At 51.8% G+C, this 26,862-nt stretch overlaps 1 protein-coding gene across 6 annotated transcripts in view; it reads right to left on the reverse strand.

Moving 5' to 3' along the window:
• MSI2 (musashi RNA binding protein 2) overlaps positions 1–26,862 on the reverse strand; it is a 398,820-nt gene that overhangs the window by 365,517 nt on the left and 6,441 nt on the right. The window lies entirely within an intron of this gene.

The raw sequence follows: 26,862 nt of genomic DNA on the forward strand, positions 1-26,862 counted from the left end.
GAAACGGGAGAGGGGATACATTTCCTATCGCCGCACGCATTTGCAGCTTCTGGGCACCTGGAAAACAGGAGACTCTGCTGCTCACGAAGTCCACAATAAGGCAAGAAGGCATCTCTGCCGTCACCCTCCAAAGCCAGGGAGCGCACGAAAACGATTCGCCTACCACGGGCGTGCGTCAGTGCAACTATGCCCGGGTGGGCACCAGAAATATGGAAAGATCTGACATTACTACGCAGGCCCATCTACCACCGACTGCAGTGGGGTGGGGAGGGGAGGGGGGCAGGGTCGGCCTTTTTTTGTACTGATCTGCATCTGGAACAGAAACAAATCAGCCAAAAACACAGGGCTGGGGGGAGGAGGAATCTAACATCAGCTACTCGATCGTGGGCTTTACGGGGCAGAGCAAAGATGCCACGCTCTGTGTTACAACAGGGAAGCAGGCTCCACCCCGAAGCTCCCTGACAAATTCCCAGCAGGATCTCAATCATACGACACCCCCTACCTCCAACCCCGGTTTCGATAAACAGCCAAAATCAAACGTGCTCACATGCGGACCCCCCCCCACCCTTCCCACAGGCATTACTGAACTAGCGGGCCTGCCCACGGACACCGGCCACAAATACCGCCATCTCGCCTGCTATGGACCGCGCTGCCTCCGCAGCCGGAGGAAAAAAAGGGGGCAACGCGACGCGAATAGGGCCCCGGATTTGTGGGGTGAATAAGCCAGAATACGGAGCGGGGCCGCCCGCTGCCCATGGACATGGACTGCGCGCACGCCACAAAAGCGTCAGCCTAAGCGGTGAAAATCAAAGCAAATCACAGTGTAATAGGATCATTCCTTCTAAAATTCTATTTTTTTTCAGGCTTTAGAGGCGAAAACCTGTCTCTCCCTTTAATTACATTAGTTGCACCTGTGTATATTACAGGTAATAAATCAACTTTAATTCACCACCATACCAGGCTATTAATTTTCTCCAAGTTATTTATGGCTCGACGTTATTAGGACCGAATCTTTCTTAGTGTATTAATAAGCAGCGGTCTGCAGACCAACAGCCAGATGTCAGAAATCTGTCAGTGAACGATTGTGTGTATTGTGTACTTAAAAAACAAAGAACAGCCAACTTTAGCCACTGGTTCTTTGCCGATAAGTTCACTTCACAGTCAGCGTGACCACACGGTTGCGTCCAAACAGCAAACCGCAGGAGGGAAGGCGTAAGAAGGGGACAGCAAGACCCAAGAAAACAGAAAAAAAAAAAAACAACCCAGCAGGCAAGACAGAGGCTGAACCACTGCCACCAACACCCCGGGGCCAGGGTTCACCTAGCGCTGGATCTCGGATAAAACACTTCCTGCCCAGCCATTCCCCTTTCACAGAGGGAGATGCCCACAAGTCCCCAGAATGCAGAGCTGGTGGAACGATCCCCGCTGTGGCCACTTCCCAGCTGTGAACTGCCACGCCCCTAATGTGCCCCCCTCCCATAAACATGGCTGTAGAAACCGTGCCGGGAGGAAAGGCCTCTCCCACGCGCGCGCGCGGCCTGCGCCGAGCTGCAGAGGAGCACCTGGTAAATAATCAGCGCTGGATGAAGCGCAGAGGGGCCGATGCAAAAAGACAGGCGTTGAAAACAGGCACCCTGTGCAGTATTTAAACGAGGGGCTGCGTAAGAAAGGGCACAGCTAGGGGAGAATTGTGCGTCCCTGGCGCTCAAATGCATCGGGTGCTCACAATCGCAACAGGCCACTCAATACGAGCCTTCCGTTGTTATCCCGCTTCTTCTGGCCGATTTTGCTGAAGAAGCCCGTAGCTAAGCGCCCCTTGCTACGGGCGTCTAAACTGCGCAACCAGAAGAATTTGGTTTTTGTTTTTTTTAAATCAAGCCAATATACCTTTATTTTTCAACAACACAAGCAGTAAATTTAAGGGTCACAATGACGCTAAGTATGAGGAACCATACTTGACTCGCAGATTGACTTAAACGCCACCTCCGGGGCTGGAGTTCAAATTTGCCGCGTTTAAAAAAAATAAATAAATAAAAGAGTGCGTTGGGCGCCCAGCGTTTTTCTGCATCAGGACGCAAGCGCCAGTAGCCTCATCTACGTGGAATTTACATGCGACGGGCGCTATCGGCTACGCATTTGTTTGGACGCGCTGATCTCCTCCTTCCGTTGGGTGCTACTCCAACCCCGGGCAAACCTGTGCACTTTAGTGCAGCGCCCCCTCGGCTCGAAGCGAGCCCACCTTAACGGGCGCCGCCGGCAAGCTGTGTTCTAGTGAGGCGCATTCAGATTAGAGCGGGAGAGCCCTCGCTTTACTTCCGGCAGTTTAGAAAAGACGCAGGTCACCACTCGAACAGGGTCAGTTTTAAAGAGGAGAGCGGCGTGCTGAAGGCTTTGCATAATATTTTAACTCTTGCCTTTTCTTCCCTATCCCCCCCCCTCCCCCCTAAAAATTATTATATACCCATACAGAGGGCAAGCTTCATAATCCATTTACCCCGGCTAAATGGATGACAGGAAGCGTTTCCTGGAAGGGGTTGGTGGTGAATAATGCCCGTAGATTTGCATTTTCAGATTTACCCACGATGCTCTCCCATGGAAAGAGCAGGCGCAAATGTCCACAAAGACTTTTTCCTCAGCCGGTTTTCAAAACAAAAAAGTGCACTTGTAATTCTCATTCTGAGAAGTGGATCAAAATCCAGGGGGGGTTCAACGTGCCCCAATACCGGGCAATCTGCATGTACACTAAGCAGCCAATACTCCTAACCCCAGCACGCTCACACGACCGACAAATATAGATTAAAAAAAAAAAAAACCACAGGAGGTCGATATTCAATGCGCAGGAGAGTCACCCGGACATTCAGTAGAACATCGCCACCCTGGATCCAGATTCTGTAGTGAAAGGCTTCAGAGCAGAGCAGACAGAAGGTTGACCTGCAGGTGATTCTCCGCAGGGGACCATGACCCTTGCGTCCTGTGCGTTCCCTCCCCCCCGCCAAAAGACAGGACCGCTCGATGTGGTGGGACATACAGCAAGAGAACCCAACTTTCCAACCTCCACCGCCGAAGGGATGTACCCCAGGGAGCAACAGAACCTTGGGTGGGTGGGATAACAGTTGGAAGAGCTGTGTAGGCCCTGCAGGCGTAGACAAGTCAGAGGAACCAGGTGTGCCCAGCGGTAGCCATGTGTCCCCAGAAGGAGCAGGATCCACCTCGTTGATGCTCGGGCCTGCTGTCGAGAAGACCTCACCAAGCCCCTCGGCAACGCGATTCTTTCCACAGTGAGGAACGCTTCTTCTTGTAGAGGGCTCTACCCAGGTTCCTACAAACTGAGATGGAATCAGGTCGGGAGTTGGCGAAGCTGACCAGCAGGAACCTCCGGGTCGGGAGAAGCTAAGTGGTTGACTTGAGGGACTCCGGAAGCCTTGCCCGAGATGGACCCACCATCAACCAACCGTCCAGGTACGCAAGCACACGGACTCCCTGCCGATGAAGCTGTGCAGCCACAAATGCAAGGCATTTTTGGGCTGTTGAGCAGTTGGAGGAGGGAGAGGTAACCATTGTTAGACTAATGAGCATTTTAAGGAGCCGGTGAGGAATGCTGAAGGGGAACAGGGCACCATGGATAAAGGGTTGCCGCTGCTGCCCCATGCCCCTCATCTTCCCTCTCACCCCCCCCCCCCCCATCTATCTGTGGGGATCCCATGGCCCAACCCCATGTAAACGGCAGGCTGGGCCACTGGTGGCCAGCTTAGGGGGCACATAGGCATGTTCAGGGGGCAAGGAAACGAATCAGAGAGGGACTGCAGGAAGTGTGGCGAGTAGCTCGCCCCTCTTCTGTTTGCCAGTACTGTCCTTCACTGCCGCCCCCTCCCCTAGCAGGAATCTAACTTGCCTGCACAGATCGATGACCCCTGGCAGCGGCAATTCCATTCCACCCTCCCCCTGCCAGTAACAGCAACACAAATGACCTACTAGCATTTATTTCTATAAAGGACCGCGCGGTGCTGCAGCGACCCCTCATAAAAGAGAGAATCCCTTCTCGAGGAGCTTTACCCACAGACAGATCTTCCGTGCACGGGAGCCAACCCGCCCGCACCGGCTGTGGTGACAGAGGCTGCACGAACCAATCGGATCAGAGGCACGCAAGGGCCACGCGACAGCGCCACCGAGCACGGCCGCTGCCCCAGCGATACAGAGGCAGCAGCTCGCTGACGGTTAACGACCAGACGTCAACAGGAAACCAGCTAAAGAGAGACAGAAACAGCTCCGAGGCCTGTAGCTGGATTCCGGGTCCCTGGGGTTCCAGAAGTAGCCCTGAGGCATGGCCCCCCGCCCCCCCCGGCTGAGAACCTATCACTGCAAAGACTGGGCCAGGAGACTTGGAGGGGAAGATAAAAACCGGGAGGGCGTGGGGAGAGGAGGGAGCAAAGAATCCTCGACCACGATGTTCTGCCACTGCCTGGCTTACCCAGAGAGATTTTTTTTTTTTTAGAGCGCAAAACGCTAAGAGCGGCCCGGAGTCTCTTCGAAACACTGCCCAACAGACGGACATGTCTCCTTTATGGAAGACACGGAGATGCGCCATCAAGCCAGAACACCGATGCTTGGACCCTTCGGGGGGGGGGGAACGACCACTGAGCACACCCTGCCCTCACGAGCCCCCGGAATCCGGCTCCGAAGGCGGGGCTCACGGCGATGCCACCGCCACCACGGCCCGCGCGCGCAACACTCGACCCGCTCCTTCCCCGCCTCGCCGCTGCCAGCCCCCACTCGGGCCCCCGAACGCAGCAAAATCATACAATCGATAGGAAGAACAGAAAAGGTCTCCCGCCGACGAGAGGCGGCGGCAGCTCCCGCACTCCGCAGCCTGCGCGCTCCGGCACGTGACGATAATCCAGCGGCAGCAATGCGTGCAAGAGAACGAGCGAGGGAGGGCAAAAGCCAAACACACCACAGGACTCCTAGGTTGTTGAAAAGAAGGGAAAAAGAAAACAGCAGAAAACAGTTCAATATTTAAGAGAAGCGTTAAGGAAACCATTACAATGACTCAGCAAGGAGATGGTGAAGCGAGGAAGTCACATCCAGCTGAGGCAGCACAGTTGCGTCCGCCTACGCGTCTCCCCCTACCAAGAAAAAAAAAAATACCACCACCACCCCACCCCCTAAGGTTATGGGAAACCCAGGGCTTCGGTCAACGCAACAAAGGGAATTCAATGCCGCAGAAACCCATCCAAAAAAAAAAAAAAGTGTCAACCAAAGGGGACGTAAGAAGCGCAACCTTCCAGAAACTAAGGAGTCCTCCCGTATCAGGGAGACAACTAAACAGGTCAAACCGAACCCCACTCCCAGATAAAGGGTAATGAAAAACGCACTCAATCACAGGAGTTTCAGCCTCACAGGGGGCCGTGTCAAGGGGAAGAGTCCGACTGCAGGTCAGCACAAGGAGGAGCGGGGTAGGAGGGCTGGTGTGACTAATTTATCCCATCCAGGAACCCGATCCCGCTCAGGGCTGCTTCTCCGAGTCGCCGTCCCCCACATCCCGGGGGGGGGGGGGGGGGGGATACCTATTCTGGCCTGCTGCTGCACCCATCTACAGCCCCACAATTACATTTTCTCACTCGTGCAGTTTCCGCCCCATTTAAATCAGTCAGGTCTCTGGAAAAGACGCTCAGTGGCCCACGCTGTCGTAGGATGCCCTCTCCTAGTCTGACACCCCCCCCCCCCCCCCTCCCGGGCCGCACCGACGCCACACTCGTGTTCTCAGAGGCAACAGCGATGCGACCGCAGCGCTCTCCATATCCCCACTGAAAAGCCTCCGGTACCCGATCCAAACCAATGTCTACCTCCAATCAGACCTCCAACGAGGTCATTTTAAGAAATAATTAAATAAATAAAACCGCCACCACAAAGTCTGATAGTCAAGAGACCAAGTTGGCCTGCATGAGTTTTGACCCTACAGATCTGCATCAAAGGGAACACTGTTAATCATGGAGCTCAGCCTTTTTTTCCCATTACATTTCTTTTTTTTGGTTTGTTTTAATTGCCAAGCATGTGTTTGACACATTTAGAGCTCCTAAGATGCAGCCTACATGCGAGAAGTGATGCACACTGGGCCACCCTGAGAGCGGACGCTATAACATAGGTCAGCAAGGCCCTCTGATAAATAAAATAGCTCACACCACTGTTTTACCAAAATACTACATAAAACCTTAAAAGTAAAAAAAAAAAAAATAGGATTTTTCTTCTAATGTGACTGAGCACTTTTGGTGCTGTAATATTCCACTGCTGCAATGCTCGAATGGACGTTATCCACCACCTGCTGTGCCTCAGCCATAACCTCTCACCTCTATCACCCACCTCCTCCTCTAACCTGGTAGGAAGGTAGTGTCATCGACATAACAGCTCCCTGAGAGGAGGCCAGCAGTTAACTGGGGGGGCGGACACTCGAACATCAGTGAGGAAGGAGCGCATCTTCTCACTCAGCCACACAAGCCTCGTTAACGCGGCATGAGCAAAGCTTAAAGACCGTGGCGCACGACAAGAACGCAGCCAGAGGGCAAACACGGGAGGCATTTATCTGGGCAAGCTGTCCGTCTGCATACTGCCCTCGCTCTGCGCTGCTAAAAGCGCCCATGTGCGCAGCCAGCACCGCAAACCATTCAAAGTTGCCCTCCACGGTAACACAACACCGTAACATAGCAGCTGCCAGCAAACAAAGGCCTTTGGCCCACCCGGTGTGTCTAACTGCTGTCTCACAACCCCTCCACCACCCCCCACCCCCCCATCTACTGTGCCACCGCAGACCCCACTGGATCTCCTCTCGCCTCCCTCCTTTGCCACCCACCCCCCCCCCCCGCCCTCCCTCCTCCACTTCCCTCTGGCCTCTGTGTCCATCCAGAGCCGATATCAATTCAGCCAGCGATTACGGCCATTTCAGGCAGCCATCACCGCCCTTCTCACACACAGAAAACTTAGCTGGGCTGGATGGGGGCGGGGGGGGGGTCCCCAGAGGAAGCAGCAAACTATTTTGTGGCCCTGTTTGTACTTTTAACTTAAAAAATATATTTTTTAAACTTTTTAAACCCCCACACATCTTCGATAATTTGCAGGGCTGGCTGGTTCTGGAGCTTGGGTGTCACTGGGTTCATCGAGAAGGTGATTTGCGAGGGAGCAGGAAAGGGAACAATCTTTTCATGAGGGTGGATAATAGGAATGTGCATTCATTTAAAACAGTCTATTTCATTTCGTCAGAACCAAGAAACGAAAGAAAAAAATGCTGAAATTTCAGAGGGGGGGGGGCGGTTTCTTAGTTTTGTGGTCGCTGCACACTAAGACCAGTTAGTGCTCACTAACCACCAAAATAAGGAAAAATGGAAAAAAAAATAAATTTAGAAGCAAAATCAAGCAAAAATTACACAAAATAATAATAAAAAAAAAGGACACTGCACACACCTAGTGGATAGCACAAAAAAAAGGAAGGGGAGTACACACTCAGCCAAGTCCTATCCTCTTCAGACAAGTACAGTCTCCCCCCCCCCCCCCAAAATAACAGAAAATGAAGCTTCATTTCATTTATTTGACTGTTTAAGTCACCTCCTCTCCTAGGGTACATGACAGTATATTTCAGCATTATACAGGTTCTACACAGGGTTTGAACATCCTCCCAAGGACTCACAAAACATGCTCCAGACCCCCTCCTGCCACAATTCCCTCTCCTCAGGCCCCACCTGCCAAAATGACTAACATGGGAATCCCACACAAGTATTTTCTTTGTTAGATGGCTTCATAGTTTACCCCTCATCCCTTTGCTAGCATTCCCAGCACCATAGCAATAGGCTGGGTAAAGTCAACAAGAGAGACCCTTCCAAGCACAATCACTGCAGCATCGCCAACAGAAGACGGACTAGCCAAGCACACAGGGTACGACCCTAAAACATCCCATGAGCAAACATCACCGGTAAGCTCACCAAGGCAGGGACAGAGCAGCCAGGGCAGCTCACAGCACATATATCATGTTTCTTAATGACAGCAAGACTTGGGGGGGGGGGGGGGTTTGAACTAGGTCCCACTTACTTTTACAAAGGTCTCCATCTAACGAACAGGCACGGATCCCACTCCCCCTCCCCACACAAAAAAAAAAAAAAAAACCAACTAAACTTGCAATCCCTTTACTGTTCTCTTCTATATATGAATTGATGCTGCATCCTGATTAAGCCTGGCCTCCCAACTGCACATGCATCACACAGCTCATGCACCTGATCCCCGGGGTGCCCGTCGCACGGCTCCTCACCTCCGCCCCCCCACCAAAAAAAAAACCAGAGCCAGCAGCCCCCCACGTGAATTTCAGAGAACGGCACAGCGCACGCTCCGTGTGCCGCAGCCACAACCCCAACCACCTGCAGCTCACGCCGGAGGCTGCTGGGAGCGAGACAAAGGGATGGCAAAGACGGCTCGATTCTAGACAGATGGACAGAAATCTGAGAACTTAAGAGACAGACGCACGCACCCCCTCCCACCCCCTGCCTCGTTACAGCAGGAAGGACCCGTGGATGCAAGCGGGGCGCCGAGGGGTCCCCAGCCCGAAGCCAGGGACACAGAATCCCACCGGCAGCAAACGATCGTAGCAGAAAGGCAAGACAGAGTTTGGGGGTGTGGGGGAAGGGCTGCTACCAGTTTTAAGGCCAGCTGAACCGGGTGAAATCTCTGACTGCACTTGTGGGCATGCTCTGGGGACTGAAGCCACAAATAAAAAGTACTTTATAACTCCTGCATCTCATGGGGGTCTTAGAAAGTGAAGAAAACGCCTGGAGGCCCTAAGGTGAGGGGAGGGGGAGCAGGAAAAAAAACATAGGAGAGGGATACAGAAGAAAGAGCAGGAGAGATGGACAGAGAAGGGAGCAGGAGGGATGGGGGGAGAGGGAAGCAGAAGATGGGGTAAGGAAGGGCGAAGAGCAGAAGAGAGGGGGGCGGGTGGGATAGGAGGAGAGGAGGAACCTCCCGGCTTTCTGCAGTGCAAGAGTTAAAAAAGAAAAAAAAAAAGCCATTCTCCGAGCCTCCGGGGAGCCCCAGCCAATGAGAGGCCGCCCTGCCGAATCCTCCCCCCAGCCGAATCCGGCACAGCTGCTACCTGCAGCCACAGTCACTTGGTACCAAGGCACAGGGGGGGGGGGGGAGAAAGGTTCTGCAGTGCTGACCCCGGCCATTCATCCCCATGGTGATCGCCAGCCCCGGCTGGGAAAGCAAAGGGCGTCCGTCTCCCCCCACCCCACCCCACTCGGCAGCCCGCTCTCTCCTTCACAATGGCTGCTTTTCACAATATTTTAATTAAAAGAAAAACCTTTCAGAGCGCTCCATTTCCCAGCCTCAGGTTTATAAAAAAAAAACGTGCACCAATGAGGTTACCTCGCAGAACATTTCAAAATACCTGGGAAGTGCGGCTCCGAGAATCGAAGGGAAAGGGGGGGGGGGGGCATTGTGACGTCAAAAATCATTTAGGAATCGGACACGGGGAGACAGGTTAATAGCAAACAGGGTGAGCAGAACCTCATTAAAAAAAATAAAAAGAAAACAAAAACATAACTTACAAATTTGTTAAAAACTAGTGTAAGTCATCAGAGAACAGGTCCCAGAGTGTTTCTCCAGGACAAGGAGAGGGAGCAGGAAGTGCGGCCTGGCATTGGAGGCCAGAGAAGAGTCAGGACGTTTTCTAAGACTCTACCTCCCAACCTCGGCTGCTCGGTGACCTTGGGCAAGTGGCTTCATCTCCCAGGCGGCCTGGAACCTGGTAACGGCGACATCGCCGACTCCTCACCCAAGTGCCGGGCACGAGCCACCCCGAGGTGGCTGCACCCGGGTGAGCTAAGAAAAGGCACGCACCCCCCCCCCCCCCCCCCAGGGAATGGCCCCGCATCCGTAGGACACTGTGCTCCAGCCACCAGGAGGGTAAGGGAGGTTTCTTCTGACACCATACCCCGTGTATCACCCAGGTGAGTTCTGGCACAGAGAATTAAATCAAGAGTTCAGTTTAATTAAGAGGAGGGTCTCTGTTTCACTCCTGGTGGCTCCTTAAATGGGTGCACAAAGGCAAAAAGATACCAGCGGTCCAAGATGCCCAGTATCCTGCTTCGAACAGTGGCCAGCCTGGATCACCAGATTATGGTCTAGGGCTCAGCGAGGGGCCAGTGGCTGCAATGGGGGGGGGGGGGGTACTTACATTCCCTTTCCAGGCTGAGCAGATCGATCCCTGCCCCTGAGGGCTTACACTCTTAAGTTTGGAACCGAGGCAACGGAGAACAAAGCACCCCAAGGTCACAAAGAGCAGCAGTGGGGATTTGAACCCTGGCTTCCCTGGTTCTCAGCCCCCCATGTCCTAGCCACAAGGCTACTCCTCCTCCGCTCTCCTGTGGAGGGGGGGGATCTGTGCAAGATCACTCCTTCTCGCCCCCCTTCCCCATGCACAGTGCATGTACCCACAAATTGCGAAAGTAACAAGGCAAGGCACAAGAGAGAGCTCCGCGCTGGATAAATACACGCGACAAAGCAGAGGGAACACGAGGCACCAGCCGCCTGTCCGTACTAAGCCCGGCCCTTCTCTCCTGTCATATTCAGTGCCACCAGGGGCCAGAACATCTTTGGAGAATATACCAAGAGGATTATTGGCTCCAATTAAGCTCTGGGGGCAGCGGAGACACAGCTGCTAACCACTTAATTCTACCCAGGTCAGCTACTTTTGTTCAATATTAATAAGCACGTTTATGTAACCCTACTCCAGGAAAAGTAGGCCCCTCTGCTGTTACAACCTACAGGTGCCCTGATTTCATGTACATTATTAAGCAAATCTCCATGTGACGCCACGCCATCTCTTGCCTCACCTCCGCCCTAAAAATACAGAAAGGGAGATAAAAAAAAAATAATAATCAAAGCTGATCCCCCAGCAAAGGCGAGAAAGTAAACTGCTTCATTGAAGGTTAATAATATTGAGTCACTAGAGAAAAAGATCGGATCGGCTCTGGAGAAGCAGGTCCGCCTAGAGCGAGAGAGGGGGGGGGGAGCTTAAAACCAGCAGGATACAGAGGGGAAGCGAACAGCATCAGGGCTACGCAATCCACCATCCACCGCCCCTCTCCGCATTCAGTTCTCACCTCGCGCAGGCCTGCAAGGCGCCACGTGGCACCTCTGAGACTGGAACCCGGGCTCTGCCTCTCCCATCGGAGCGACAACTAGCCCAGTGGGGTCTGAAACGGGAAGCTCCGGCAGAGCTTCACCTCCTAACCGAAGGCTGGATGGGAAGGGGGGTCGACCGAGAAGACATCCGAGCCTCCTACCTGGGAGAACGCCGCAGAAGGAAGCTCTGCAGAGGCTCCACTTATTCGCTGCCTTCTCCTGCATGTCCAAAAGAAAGGTGGGAGTCCAAAGATGGGTCAGCAGGCCGGGTCGAGGCCTACTTTCATCCCATCGAACCATCCCCAGTAAGAGAGCGTCTGCAGAAGGGCAAGGCATCCTTAAAACAAAAACCCTCAATAACTTATCAGCAGTTTGACTGGGCCCCACAGCAGGGCGACTGCTTACTGGGGGTAAAAAAAAAAAAATAGGGGAAACCAGCTGGCTCCGGTTTATGCAGACAGGTCCCCAGTGAAGGACCTGCAGCTTTGATTTCCCTAAGGGAATCAGGTTTTGGAATCCCGGGTTGTATTTATTATTTATTTAACTGGATTTAGTACCCGCCTTTTTTTTTTTTTTCCCAAATGCAGGACTGGACTGGTCTTTGCCGAACAAGCCGTAGTCAACTGGCCGCTCTTCCTGGAAGGCCATTGCCACCACTGCCTTCCACGTTCCAGGTGCAGGCTGAATCATAATATGCAATGTTTTTCTCATCGCAAAATAGAAAAAAAAAAAAAACCACCTTGCGAGGCACATCCGGCCTTGCACGTCCTCTGAAGCGTCTCTAGCTGAGGACAGCGTGGGCCCTGCTTATCAAGGACTCTGGCAGCAGGCCCGAGGAGGGAACCTTCAGAGATGCAGCAGGTTCTCCCAGAGGCGCCACTCAGGCATGTAGTGACCAGTTGCCACCCCCTCCCCCCTCCACACCCACGGCAGTGAGCACAGAGCTCTAGCTACAGCCTCTCGGCTCCAGAGCCCACCTCCGCCGAGGAATGGGGCCCGGGTCCCTGGCACCAAGGTCACGCACAGCCAAGAGAATGCACAAAGACAGCACCAAACCAGAAACATCAAAGCCCCCGAAACAATGCACTCCTGAAGGCGGGGAAACGGCAGATTTCCACAGAGCAGCTAAGCAAAGAAAGAACAAAACTCAAAAGAAAGGCAGGTGCTTTTTTTTTTTTTTCTTTTCCCCAAAGCCAGTTCCTGAAAGGAGCAGAGTTGCAAATTCTCTCACGGGTCCTGTTAAAAAGAAGTTGTTTGCTTTTTTTTCCCTCTTTTGGCTCATATCTGGTCAGCGCTTGGTTGCCAGGTACATCTCTCTTCCATTCGGTGGGGGTCCTGCCCATCTAACCAAGGTCGTCAAAAGCAGGCCCAGGCCTGGATTTCGTAGCCCTCTTCAACCAATCACCGATTCGCCAAAGGGCGAGTTCCAGGACCGGGGCTCGGCCCTTACAGAAGTTTGACAGACGCACGGACGATGAGGGGCAGCTCCTTGGTGCCATTCAACCCGCAGGGCTTCTCACAGAATGTGCCCGCCACGCTCCCCCCCTCCCCCACCATCTAGCAGTGGTGAACGAACATTCAGTAATTAGCACGGAAGCGCACGGATCGATGGTGTTTGCTCATTTCCCTTCGGTTTACAGAAGCTGAAAGGCTCCGGGGGACATTTCAGCTTCGCCCACTCAGAGAGATGGCGCGGCTGAAAGCTTCCCCAGTGGGGTGGATGGCGCCAAACTACAGCGCCGCTGAACCTCGCTTCTCGCTTTAGAAGAGGTTGCCTCTCCACGGTTTTGGGGCTTAGGACCCTGGGCCTGCCCCACCCTGGATTCTGCATTAACCTTCCCCACCCATCCCTCCCAGTCTCTTATTAGGAGGGGGGGGGGGGGGGAATGGGTCTCACTCCATGGAGAGGGGAGGAGAAAGAGCTGCCAAACAGGAAGAGACCCATAATTGGAGAAGTCGTCACTTTTAATTTCGGGGTTTGACGGCGTGCGACGGTAGCGCTATCCACTCTCCGGGAAACTGCTGACTTTTTCAGTCTGTGCCGCCATATGCAGCCATCCGTGATAAGTGTGGGAGGGGACAACAGAACGGACAATCTGAGCCCTGACTGACTCTCTCATCACTGGAGAAACTGCTGTCCCCACCTCAAAAACACCCGAGGCAGAGCGCGGCTTTGGTGGCACTCGGCCTCCGTCTCTCCGTGCGGCGGGAGGCAAGGCTTTCTGTCATCTGTCGAGGTGGGGGGGGGGGGGGAGTTGCACGTTTGACAGAAATCACAAGATCCTGGACAAGGTATTCTGAAACGGAAAGCTGCATCCCCCGTGGGCTTGACGGCGGGTAAGGACAGCAAGGCCCGTCCACTCTGCCTGATTTACTTCCCTGCTGCGATGCCACGGACACCAGCCGACCTCCGCCTTGCCCTTCTCTTCGTCAGGTACGAACAAAAAGACAAAACAAACCAGCCGTGGGCAACACCTTTTTACTGGACTAACTCGTGACATCTGTGATTAGGATTGTGGGAGCTGCACCCCCCCCCCCCTTCATCAGATCCGGGCAAAATGCAACAACATGAATGTTGCCCAAACAAGCAAGCAAATCACGGGTTGCATTATAATCGCGAAGTACAGCAAAAGGGCGAGGGGAGCGGAGCTGTGATAAACCTGACAAAGAGTCTGCAGAATTGCATCTCTCTATCAGAAAGGAAGCTACTTTTTTTTTTAATCATACTTATTACGTGCCTTTCAGAAGACTATGATCAGTTTAATTTTGAACGTCTTACACTCTTAAGATCGTGCTGAAGGTCCCTTTTAGCATCTTGATCCCCAGGTCAGTGGACTGCCGGAGGGGGCCGCCTTGCTCTTCTCGGTGACGAGTCACTCTTGGTCTTTAACACCTGACCTGCGTCACCTGCCGGCTCGCAGTCCCTGCGCCGGATATCCTACAGGGCACAAGGGGAGGATCCCGTCACGTGCACTGGCACACCTTGCAGGAAGGATCTCCGCAGGCTTTTAAGGCCTTATAATCTTTCCCAGCTTCTGGTTGAAGCTCGCTTCTTACTTGCCGTCGCTTCGGATTAGGGGGTTGTCACTTCTTCACAACCAGGGAAGGCTCTGCTCTCTGAGAAAAGGAGTCGCATCTTCTGCCTATTTTAAAAACCGCACGGTTGATCAAATTTGGAAATTCCTTTAAAAAGTTGCCCACCCCACCACGTCCACCCAGTGGCCCCGAGAACAGCCACGTCTAGGAGGCATCAACGCATTACATCCCGCACAGGTTATCTGATCGCTGCCAGGGCTGAGAGCAAAGAACAGGGGGGGGGGGGTCATTTCAGGAAAACAATTTGAAAGTGGCACATTTCAAACCCATGGGGGCCCCCCCCCAAGGAATGCTCCTAAAATACCAAAATGTTACACGACTGCTCTCCAGGGTATTACTGGCATCACAGAAGACCCAATGCCCAGCAGCCACCACGGAAAGCGCAATCACAAGACAGGGGGGGGGGAAGCCATCCTGTATTTTTTTTCTTTTTTCTTAATAAGCTCTCTATTTCTTCAGTTTTTAATTACAACATGGTGCTTTTCCTCCTCAGGTGACCGGCACGGAGAGTGTATTTCCCGTTCCCCTGTAATAAAATACCCAGTCCCGCTCCCGACCTGTTCTGCGCTACCAAACCATCTCACAGGCTCCTGGGCCATCCCTATGCCCCTAATTAAACAGTGGCTGTTGAGCCCATATGTCTGCCCCGCCCCCCCACCTTAATGTGAAACAGTGGGGGAGGAGGGATTACACGATGAAGATTTGGGTTCCATGCCCAGTTCTGCCTCTAGACTACTTCTGTGACCCTGAAGCCGCTTGATCTCCCCCCACTCCCTCAGCTAGGATCAGGCAACCCCTACTTACAGCACCAGATGCTGTACTTGGGGGGGAATCGGAGAACAGGCACTTAACTTCAAGGAACCCCAGAATCATAAAGACTTGGGCGTATATGAAGGTAACCAACTAAGGAAAAGGAGGCGAGATTCCCTCTGGACGAGGGCTATGGCACCACGCCATAAAGACACGGGCGAGATCGTGGGTGTTCCAGGGACAGAGCGCAGGGGGCTGCATCCCCCGAGACACGGGATCTTCACCACAACAAAGAGGACGTCTTCGAATGAGATCCCACGAGGGCTGCAGAGGCTCGGTCAGGACAGAGGGAACAGGGACAACAGTAGCCCAACGTTCCCGCAGGGCCCGGACCTCGTCCCTGATCTGGTGCACCGCAGACGGCTGAGGACGCAGCACGCCCACACGACATGCCCTCTTCGTGGCATGGAATCCCCCTATCGTATTGACGTGAGGAGAGAACACCACAATACAATACTGCTGGAAGGGTGCACACATGATTATGGACAAACGAGCTCGAGAATCTAGGAAAGGCATCACTGATAGGCCAGGTGAAGATCCAACTGAGCCACCTTCAATTGAAGCATTTAAAAAAAAAAAAAAAGTGAATGCATCCTCGACTAGTGAGGACATCAACAAATACAGGGGTTGTAAGACAACCAAAGTCAACGATGGCCAACCGAGAGAAGCAAAAGTACAGTGAGCTAACATCTTTGCACAGTCTCAAATCCACGTAACTATGGATTATTATTCCTTCCTCTCAGCACTAGATTATCGAGAGGGGTATACGTTTTTTAAATAAATAGATATTATGTGGTGTCTGGGGAGGGCAAAGAAAGAAAAAACAAAACAAAAAAAAGAGCAGAAGAAACATCCACTTCAAGAGGTGGCTGCATATGCTACGCAAGTGCTGTGATGGAGGGGCACAGGGGAGACCCAGTCTGAGCAGATGGCCGAGTGGGGATCTCACAGGAGCCAAGCGGGTGTTATGACCCAGCACTTCCTTACAGAGAAGGTTTCTGGCAGGCACCAAAGGCCAGCAAGGAACCAAGGCAGACAAAGACCTCTGGACCTGGGCCTGGTGTCACACGTCCAGCAGGGAGCACAGGGCACCAGGGAGTCACCGAGAGGATAAAATGACGAGTGCCACGGTCAGAGATAACACCGATGCTGGCTTTTCTAAGCACAAGGGCTGTTGGCACAGTTTAGTGAACCAAGCTTGCTTCAAGGACCTTCCAACCGTGAAATCAAAGCTGGAGAGAGAGCTCTTTCCATCAGAGCCCGTTCTTATCAAGGATGACTTGCATGTTCCCACCAAAGACAAGGCTCAATGTGCACCTCCTCGGTGGAGTCAAAAGCCTCCTGGATCAGCTCATCCGGAAACTCTGCACCCTGAGTCGCGTGGAGGAAGGGAAGGATCCGCACCCACAGACCAACCCAAAATACATGCAGAAGAGTCTCCTCAAAGCCAGCAGGCTATGTTTATCCTCAGAGCGTGCGCAGTCCTGCACAGTAGCACGCTGCACCCTGGGGAGCATCCGAGATCACAAAGCCTCTTCAAAAAGGACAAAGAGTCGTTCCCATTACCGTCCTCAATGCAAGAAAAGCAAGTGGTAAACCTGTTTGTCTGCTTGAGCACCAGCGCTTGAACCTGTGCCATCATAAGTAGGGTTTTCAGCTTAAACACACACACACACACACACACACAGCTCTGCTCACGCTTCAGTGAGCTGCAATTTAAAACTCCAGCAGCCCAGGGGGTAATGAGCAGCGCTCAACCTGTGTATCAAGGACATTAAGGCTCAGCTATTGCATTACGATCCATGCCCCCAATCAGCAATTAACTGATCGAGTAAGACACTCCCTCCCAGCAACTCCCAAGGGTTCACACGCTCCCCTCCTTAGGGTCTTTGCTTACTTACCTTTCTCCACAACCTCCCCATACATTTTTTTTAAGACTTCATTGGAGTCCCCCATCTTCAGCTTTCCATGCTGTATTCGTGCTTTAAATGTATCAGTGCAACACCTTCCTGGAGCTCTGATGAAGATCTGCTCTTCAGCTGTCCGTGCTGTATTCATGCTTTACGTGCAGTGTGACACCTGCCCGGGGCTCTGATGAAGATCTGCTCTTCAGCTGTCCGTGCTGTATTCATGCTTTACATGCATCAGTGCGACGCCTGCGCAAGGCTCTGATTAAGATCCACTCTTCAGTTGTCCATGCTGTATTCATGCTTTACATGTGTCAACGTGACGCCTGCACGAGGCTCTGATGAAGATCCGATCCTCAGCTGTCCATGCTGTATTCATGCTTTACGTGTATCAGTGCAACACCTGCATGGGGCTCTGATGAAGATCCGATCTTCAGCTGTCCATGCTGTATTTCATGCGATACGGGTATGAGGGTGATGCCTGGCCAGAACTCTGATGATAATCAGTACAAAAGTGCCTTGAGTTCCCTAGATTCATAAACAGGACTGGCTAAGGAAAATGGAGCTTGTGAAGTCTGCAGACATTAACATATCCTCACAAAGGAAAGAAAAAAAAAAATCAGAATTAGAGAGAGGGATCTGGATGATTTTACTCGTTTCGGCCACCTGCTGGAGTATTCATACCCACTTTATTTTTTGGATTTCTTTCTTTTTAAAATTACCAGTCCTGCTACTTGCAGACGCCGATATAAACGTGCAAGGAGATTCAGATGTGAGCTGCTCACTGGGGCAGTCCTGCAGCCAAGGCACAGTGCGCCTTCCACACGGGGCGCTCAGCCGCTCCACATCCCATTCTCTACCACTCACTCGCTGCGTGACCTCGGGCAAGTCCCACTGCCTCCCTGTGCCCCTGCACTATCCAAGTAACAGGTCCCTGGTAAGCACACAAGCAAGGCGAGGTGGGAGAACTGCTGGAGGGCTTTCTCACCCCCCTAAATACCTCAAAACACGGCCCACCTTCAGATCTGCCAGGTTTCTCCCTCCTCCGTCGTCTGGTCACCATTTCTCTACCTCATCCCTTCCACGTATGGCCAAGCAGTAACCTCGAGCAGCTGATAACAGAGTGCCACTCTCTGCAGGGGGGAGGAGGGCATGCGCCACGCTGCTTCCTTCGATAGCCGACAGAAACGGTTTTGGGAGCGGCACTTCCCATGCCAGCCTAAAACTGGAATCAAATCCCACCCTTCCGGCATGGCAACGGCAAAGCATCGGTCACCAGCCCACTGGCCTGTCCAACGTCCGCGGCCTCTCGCGGTCAGTACGGGGTCAGACCGGGAATTGAATACGTTGCCTCAGACAGAAGCAGTAAAATGGACCTCTTTCGATATCTTTCCACAGAAGCAAAACTCCAGCGTCTGCAAAACAGCCTCCAATCCGGAGCAAACAATGGCCAGGCAGCACGTTACGTCAACGAGACCAAGACAGCAGGGCCCACGTGATGGCATGAGAGGTGCCAGTCACGCCTGCACTACACAGCAGAAACACGGCACAGGAAAGGAGAAGACGAAGGCCGGGCGGGCCTATGCCGTTCCTCCTGCACCGGGCAGCCCGGCTCTGGCTCTCTGTCAGGCCTTTGAAACCGGTCCCCCAGACACGGTGGGGACTCCTGTGACTCGTTTCTAGAATAAGTCAGCCCCTTGTATGCAGATCTCGGTCAACTTCTAGAGAGCCGAGTGAGAAAAGGAGGAGAGGGCGCTGCACCAATCACGCAAACTCAAGGAGAGCCGGAGCCATTCCTGGTGGGAGCGCGGAAAACTGTTTTTCACCCAGGTATAATAGCGGTGTGCAGCCAAAAAAACGCGCGGGTTTTCTTTTCCGTTTTATTTTTGGCGTTGCTCGTTTTTTAACCCTTTCTTTTAGCGCGCATTAAACTTTTTTTTTCTTTTTTTTTTGACTCGGCGCTACCTGAAATGGAAAGAGCGACGGCACCACCCCAGTTTTCAACGAAAGCCTGCACCCACCCTGCTCCACAAATCTTACTGCGTTTTTGCATCACACCGCTTCGGTTTTTTCATGAAGCAACTTCTTCTGCCCTTGGATCCTGCCTTGGGAACCTGAGGCTTTCAGCCACCTAGGGACCCTGGAGAAAGGAACGCAGGTCTTTTCTTTAAAAAAAAAAAAAAAAAAAGTTTTAATAGCTCTGTTTCTTCTTTGTGCGTTGGTCCCAACCACGTCCACGCCAGCACCTGCCCAGAAAGTCACAAAAAACAAAAAAACCCACCTCACACTTGAAAGAATTCCCCTCCTTTCTAGGAGTTTGGGGTGTTTAGGGGTAAGGGCAAACCACCACCGACTGCAATTAATAGGTTAAGTCCCAGAGGAGGAGAAAATTACAGGCACGCAAGGGGCTTTGGCAACTCGACCGGAAACCGTACGAGGGGAGGGCGTTGCAGAGGAGAGCAAAGCAAGGAGGAAATCTGGCCGGGACGGTGCGTAGGATTCTTGCGGGTTTTCTGCGCGCTCAAACGATCAAGACTGGAGAGAAAGAAAATTATACATATTGCACTCCTCATCCCATCAAATTTTAAGCAAAAACAGAAACCATTTTTGTCAAACTTTAGGTACATTTACAGCTTTCTAAGAGAGGTGATAAACACATTCTGTAAGATGGTCATCAAAAATGGAAAAAAAAAAATACAATTGGGGGAGGGAAAAAAAAAATCTCTTTGTAGTTTTAAGGAAGATAACTCTGCAGAATGTGCCCGGACCTGCTTCTGACCCTCCCCACAAACAGATCACTCAGACCAGCGGCACTCCAGCCTCCCCTCTCCCTTTTCTGCTCTCTAGGGTATTTAGCACAAAACATTTTTTTGTTGTTCTATTTTAACATTTCCAGTCGGGACAATTATTTCTGGAACAGCGGTTTCCTCCTGCGCCTTGGGGTTCCCAGCAGAAACTGAACCGACGGCAACTGAGATCAAGCACCACGAGGCTACGTTTGCAGCTATCTGGGGGGGTCCCTATAACCCTCCACCCTCCCAGCCGCTGCAGCGATGGCCGGGAATCCCTCCCACCCCCCACGAGTTATGAGCCCTCCATGTGCAGCATCTCCAGCCCAAGACAACCTGGGGAGTAGATGACCTGAAGTGGAAATCTGAACCCAGCAGCCACGCACAGCTCTCCCATTGGAGCCGGTTCACGATTACATTTTCTAAATTAGAAGTGGGCCTCTTACTGCAGACGCAACCCTCGCCCCTCCCTGAATTTCTAACAATCAACCCTCCACGTCCTTAAAGACCCTCCCAAACACTCTTGCTGTGTTTGTGCCACCAACAGATCAAGGTACCGTCAGTAGAGATTCTGATGATGAACAGAAATGCAACACCTCGATTCCTACCAATAACGGTGGGAGTGATGAAGTGAAGTGGCTTTCAGTTTTCCAAATGTCTTTCCCCTGCTCCACCTCCCTAGGACATTCGGACAAGTGGTTTCTGGTCCCCTTGCTAATTGAGGGCTGAAAGGGAAACATCCTTCCATGCTATGCCCCTCCGTGCACCAGCAAGGATCAGCCCTGCAGGGACCATCACCTCTGCCCGCCCCCATAGTACCCCCTCCAACCCACAAGATCATCACCTTCACAAGGCGTCCCATTAGGCCCTGAAACAAAACCCGAACCCAGAACCGCATTTCTTTGGAAGAGTTTCTTAATTACATTTTGTTTTAAAGCACGCAAATCTACCTAGGATTTGCTTCGCCTAGGAAATGAACAGGGAGGTCTTAGGGAGCTAACACGTGCCGTGGAAGCCTCCATACGTCCTTACCGCCCCAACACAGGTCAAAAAAAGAAAAGTTAAACCACCACCACCCCCCCCCCCAAACAAACGTTACCTGGCCCTGCTGATCTACCTCGACAGTCGCATGATAATTTGATTCTAAAATATTGTTGTGCTGAGCTGAGTTCCTGTCAAAAGCCTTCTCCACCCACCCTCCCATACTGCAGAACAGAAGATGCGGTGTTCTTGTTGAAGGAAGCCGCGGCCTAGGGGCATTCCCAAACCACGCCGCCACCCCCCCTCCCCCAAGGCCTCAGCACGCAGCCTCGGCCCCTGCGGGAGGGGTTAATACCATACCAGACGCCTCTGCCCCGGCAGACGGAGTGACTTCCCACTCCTATCACCTGCCATTTCTTGTCCACTAACGCATTTGCACCAGGCCAGAAAGCTGTGCCCTGCCAAGCCAGGGAATGCGAAGACCAACAGCAGGGACTCAGGTGCTTTACTGGGGAAACCATTAGCCAAGAATGAGCTCGGCTAGCAGGTGAAGTGGAAAGCATATGAATATATATGAAAAGGGGGGGGGGGGGGGGGGGAAGAGGCAGGGGAGAAGATGGAACGAGTATTTTCACAGGCACGCACATTCATTCCCCCCCAACCCAGGTCTGCTAAGTACCACCAAGGAATAACAAGATGAGCAACAACCGATGTTACCTCTCGCCCGAGCCCATCACGTGTCATCACAGCACAGAGCTCCAAAGCTGGACGCGGCGTCCAGACTCCGAGGGAAGCCACCAAGGTCAAAGAGAACCGGGAAGCACACAGCGCAAACCTTCACCTGAAGAAAAGAACGGCCCTGACACCCAAGCAGCTCATGTATCCCAGCAGATCCCCTGCAGATTCACACCCGGCTGGCACCTTCCCAGCCTCCCAACGTCCCCTTTCTCACCGGGTCCTCGCCCACCAGCTGGCAGGCACCACCGCCACGCACCTGCACCGACCGGGATTCCTTGCTCCCAGGTGGGCCCACTAGGCCAGGGCTTCCCAAACCTCTCCCTGGGGACCCCACAGCCAGGAGATCCACAATGAATATGCATGAGATAAGTCTGCACAGCGTGGAGACTCTGTATATGCAATTATCTCATGCATATTCATTGTGGATCTCCTGGCGGTGGGGGTCTCCAGGGCAAATTTGGGAAGCCCTGCACTAGGCTGACCAAGTGCCCACCCCCCTCCATAGCCAACCACTTTCTATGGCCTCCCCCATGCGTACAAAGTCAGCGCATGCATTCAGAAAGACGACGTCATCCGTCCTGGGTCCAAAAATATTTGCACATCAAAACCAGGCCACAAGAAAAATAAAAACCGTTATCAGACAGGCAAAGGAAAAAAAGAATGATTAGGAAATAGAATATTTAAACTGGAACTTTCCCCACTGCAGACACACACACAATATATTTCATTAATTAACTGCTGTTAATCTGCATTAACTAGTTCATAAACTGCAACTGTACTTCAGTTTCAAGAGCCAGCGCTTACTGCTCAGCTGGGAAAAATGGAAGTGTGGAATTCAAAAACCTTAATTCGGCAGGCTTTAGCTGCTAATTAAAAACAGGTCAAAACAGGTTTGTATTTATAAGATGCATTATAGAATATTATGACAGTACCGATATTAAATCTCTTCTTTATTGCAGCTAATTTCCCCTCAATGCTGGTTTGTGCGTTCCTCCCTGCATAAGCCCCTGCTACAGGAATCGTAAACAAAGCATATGGGCTCAATGTCATCTGAAGAGCCACAGCAGAGAACAGGTACACCCACTACCCACCCATCCATCCAGGTGCCTTCTGCTGGTCTTACTCCTGCTTCTTCTCTTTTCATTGTATGGATCCTAAATGAGAAGGGGGGTGGGGGGGAGGTTTGGGGTTTTGGGGTTTTTTTTTACTATAATTAGAAAACACACATAACCCCCCATTCTCTCTTTTCCATCCCTAATCTGATATGCTGCATAAAATGTGTCACTTTTTCTGATTACAAGCTGCACCGCAGCACCTTTGAGTTGCAATGGTTGTAGAGGAAGGCGATGGCCCATGCCCATCAGCTGCAGGCAAGCTTTCAGAAAAGTGTCAGCCTCAAGACTTATCTGCAACTGACAGATGCGTGGCACGGTGCTGTTCTAGAAACCGCAGAAGCCACACACACACACACCCCTGTGATTCTCCCATGCGGAGCCAGACCAGGACAGCGGGCAATCGGCTCACCTCCCCCCACGCGGGCGCCACATGCTGCAGCCTGCCAATGACTTCACAGCCAGACTGCGAACCAAATCGGATGCTGGCGAAGCCGAGGCGGTTTTCCACCTCAAGCGGCTTAGCCCATTCCAGCTGCCGGAAGAATCGTTTACTGTTTTGTACAGTGCTGGGTACACCTACAGCAAACAAAAATGTAAACAAAATAAAAGGCTAGGAAACCTCCAAATGCAGGATTTTACTTATTTATTTTAATGGCTGCTGCAGCAATAACCCGAGTGCATGCTTTGCTGATTATCATAAGTCCCCTCTATAAAAAAAATAAAAAAAAAACACTCATTATTCACGTCCTAATAGCAGAAATTCATACATATTAATTAGACAGCTCGACACTAAATGATACGCAATTATAAACAGCACCGTCAATCCAAGCCTCCTCGTCACCCCAGAAAAAAAAAAAAATTCAGTTTACAAAGAAAGACAAAGCTAAGCGAATGGCCAGGCTACACTGAAATTGAAAAAACCTCTGCAAGAATTTTACGAATGCTGCCGCCTGCTCCCGCCTTGGGATTACAACTCCACAATCGGCTTCAAGCACCCACGACTGAGAAAAAAAAAAAACCACCCCACGTGAAGCCTGAAGCCCATCGGAAAACTTAATCCTGGAGCCAGGGGCCGCAGGACACCTTAAGGAGCACCGTCCTGACTGACCCCTTTGTCTCCCCTAATTAGCCTCAGCCACAGCTTCAGATCCTAAGAAGCTTTGGGAGCAAGGCTTAACACAGTCCATCTCAAAACCTTGCGAGGGGACGCATTCATGTCTTACTTGTTCTTACCACGCGGACAGAGCCTCACAAAATCTTTCCCCTAAATATTTAACCAGGAAATCAAAGTCTTTCGCCACATCCCAGCCACCTCCTGGCAGTGGCTTTCTGAGCATTCGAGGCTGCATTTCTCCACCGACCAGGAACCTTTCGCTTCTTTTTTCCTCGGGAGAGGGGAGGCTGGCGCCCCGTTTCAATTTTTCCAGTTAACTCGGGAGTTTTGCGCGTGCAAAACGTCCTCGGGCAACCTCGACCCACGGTTCTCCCTTCAAAGCTTGTGTTCAGGGATTTTGCATCTGCCATCTCTCCCCCTCCCTGAGGTAAAACACTGAAGATCAACACACTTTCTCTTTTTTTTTTTTTTCGTTTTAAAGAGATCATAAAAAGCCACACTGCAAATGGCGCAAAATGTTCCATAAACCCAGACTCTATTTTAGCTTAAAAAGAGCATCTCACTTTGTGGTTACCATACAAGTCACCGGATGGTCTCCTCAGCAGCCCTCTCAATCCACATGCGCAGATCACACAGCAGCAGCTGGATGGGAAATATATGCTGCAGGTAACCAGGAGTCCAGGCCGGGAAGGGGTTGTTTGACAGTGCTCCAAGCTACACACTCCCAGTTTCTGACACACCCCTTGGATCATCTGTTATTCAATCCTGGGGTTGCAGATGGGATGTCGGGTTCTCTGGACTTTTGGTGTAACTCAGTCATTGCAATTCCAGAATTCTTTTCTTCCACCTCTGTTCACGCACGTGGCACAAGTTAGGTTGCTACCTGGGAGAGCTGATCCTCCACTGTTTCTCTGCACCCCCCTCCCCATCCCCCACCACGACCTCTCCCACACCTACACCTACGTGAAAAAAAATGTCATAAAACAGAAAAGTCCCAGAATTCAGGCCCAAAATTTAGGCATAACCCACAAAGGCAACTGGCTAGGATGCCACATTGCGAAGGGGCCAAATATCTAGGCCGAAAAGCAGCCTGCGTCCATTTGCTATAAAGCAGTGTGCCAGCACAGCTCTAATGCGGCACCGCCATGGCACTCTTCAATCCATCCCTGCCTGAATTAAGTACTACCACTCCCAGGATGCACAGAGATCGAGTCTACAAAAACCAGCACTACCACAATCTGCCACAAGCAGAGCGGCCTGGGGCAGGGCCTAATTTACTGGGACCTTTTTTCTCACGCATTCAGAATCAGGAAAAGCCTTACAGGGGAATTCTAAAAGCCCTACACGTGGCAAAGCTAGAAGATATGAGCGTGTCTCGGGCCGGTGTGCCCTGCGAAGATTTTAAGAAGCGGCCGAATATATGCATTATCTGCCAGTATGCGCACAAATAAAAAAAAAAAAAAAAGGAGGCGGGGAGTGGGCGTGGTCTGTGCAGAGCATGGGCGGGACATGGGCGTTGCAGGAAGGAGACTTGAAACGTGCGCGTATTTACACACACACACACAAGCGTGCGTCGGGGGCCCCCAACTGTGTAACTTTACTTCTGCTGTGGATGGCGTGTAAGTTTTAAAATAAAAAATAAACCAGGGCTAGTCAGCGGGGTTTGAAGGGTCGGGGCCAACAGAGAGGAAGGATAATTAGGGGGGGGGGGGGGGGGGTTAGGAAGTCGGGAGCCTTTACCTGGGAACGGACTGGGGCAACCGGTAATAGCGTCGGCTCGCGTATTAAATAAAATCCCCCCCCCCTCCCACACATATGCAGCAGAGCCGGCATTTGCGTGCACAAGTACACATGCGCAGCCAATTTTATACACTAAGCGCTGATGCGTACATGTGCCAGAAAAAGGCCACGTCCACTGGCGCCAGCTGCCATACTGCCCGCGCGGCTGTTTAAAAGTTACTGTCTTAGTAAAGTCAAGTCCTTGGACAAAGGTGCCCTCTGCAGGGAGCACGGACCTAACTCCTTGTCAATAAGGAGAAAGCAGCGGATCCTGGGGTTTAGAAAAAGGTTTGGAGAAGTTCCTGGAGGAAAGGTCCGTAAGACATTATTAGCCAGCAGACCACAGAAAGCCACTGCTAGCCCCTGGGCATGAGTAATAGGGAACAGATCTACTTTTTGGGATCTGCCAGAGAGGGGATGCTGGGCTCGACGGACTTTGGTCTGACCCAGCAGGGCATTTCTAAAATTTTTTTATTTTTTTTTACAGGGGGGGGGTTCCCCCATCTTTTTTATTAAAAGACAAAAGGATAAGCAGGAGGCAGAAGGAACCTGCATGCCAGAAACACAACACCGGGATCGACAAAGTCCGGCTTCACGCGCAGTGAACTTGTCAAGCTACTCCATCAACTCTTTTTTTTTTTTTTTTTGCTCTCATTTTTCAAGAAAATAATCGGCGGGGTTAGCAGAGAACAATGTAGGCAGGCCCATTGCTTGCACAACTCGAAGTGCCTAAAATTATTTTAAAGCCATGGAAAGGGAATACTAATTGCACCCAACGCTGGCCCAAATGTTACGTAACTGTGGCTAAAATCCTTCCCCCTCGCTCTCTGCTCGCACCTGCACACAAAAGATGGTCTTGGCATGAACGCCACACCTGCCTCATCCTGCCCTCCTCCCCATAACCTTCACCAGAGTGACTGCTCGCTAACAAAATCCAATTTTCAAATAAGCATTAAACACGAGGGAAGGAAGAACCTTACCAAAAAAATAAGAATACTTTAAATAAAAAAAATAAAAGAATAAAGTTAACTGACTGAGACTTTACAAGCGGGATCAGTGCATTTTGTAGGTTCCTGACCGGAGAAGGCACGCAACGCCGCTCTCAAAATGTCAGTTTCGCTGCAAGCAAGGCCCAAGCCCGGCCCATTTACTGCTGGGTTCTGCATTACACAAGGACGCTCGACTACTATGAGGAGTAAGTCCCAAGCCACCTGGCTCAGAAATGCTAGAAAAGGCAGAACCTGGCAGCCTTGAGTCCGGCCCTTCCAGCAGCATTCACAGCCCCCTGGCCCCTCAATTCCTGGCTGCAGCAGGGGATCCAGAAATACCCTGCCTTAGCACGAGGGTGAGAGGTTAAAGGGCAAGGGGTA

The sequence above is a fragment of the Rhinatrema bivittatum genome, chromosome 8, assembly GCF_901001135.1.
Source record: "Rhinatrema bivittatum chromosome 8, aRhiBiv1.1, whole genome shotgun sequence".
Classification (NCBI taxonomy): domain Eukaryota; kingdom Metazoa; phylum Chordata; class Amphibia; order Gymnophiona; family Rhinatrematidae; genus Rhinatrema; species Rhinatrema bivittatum.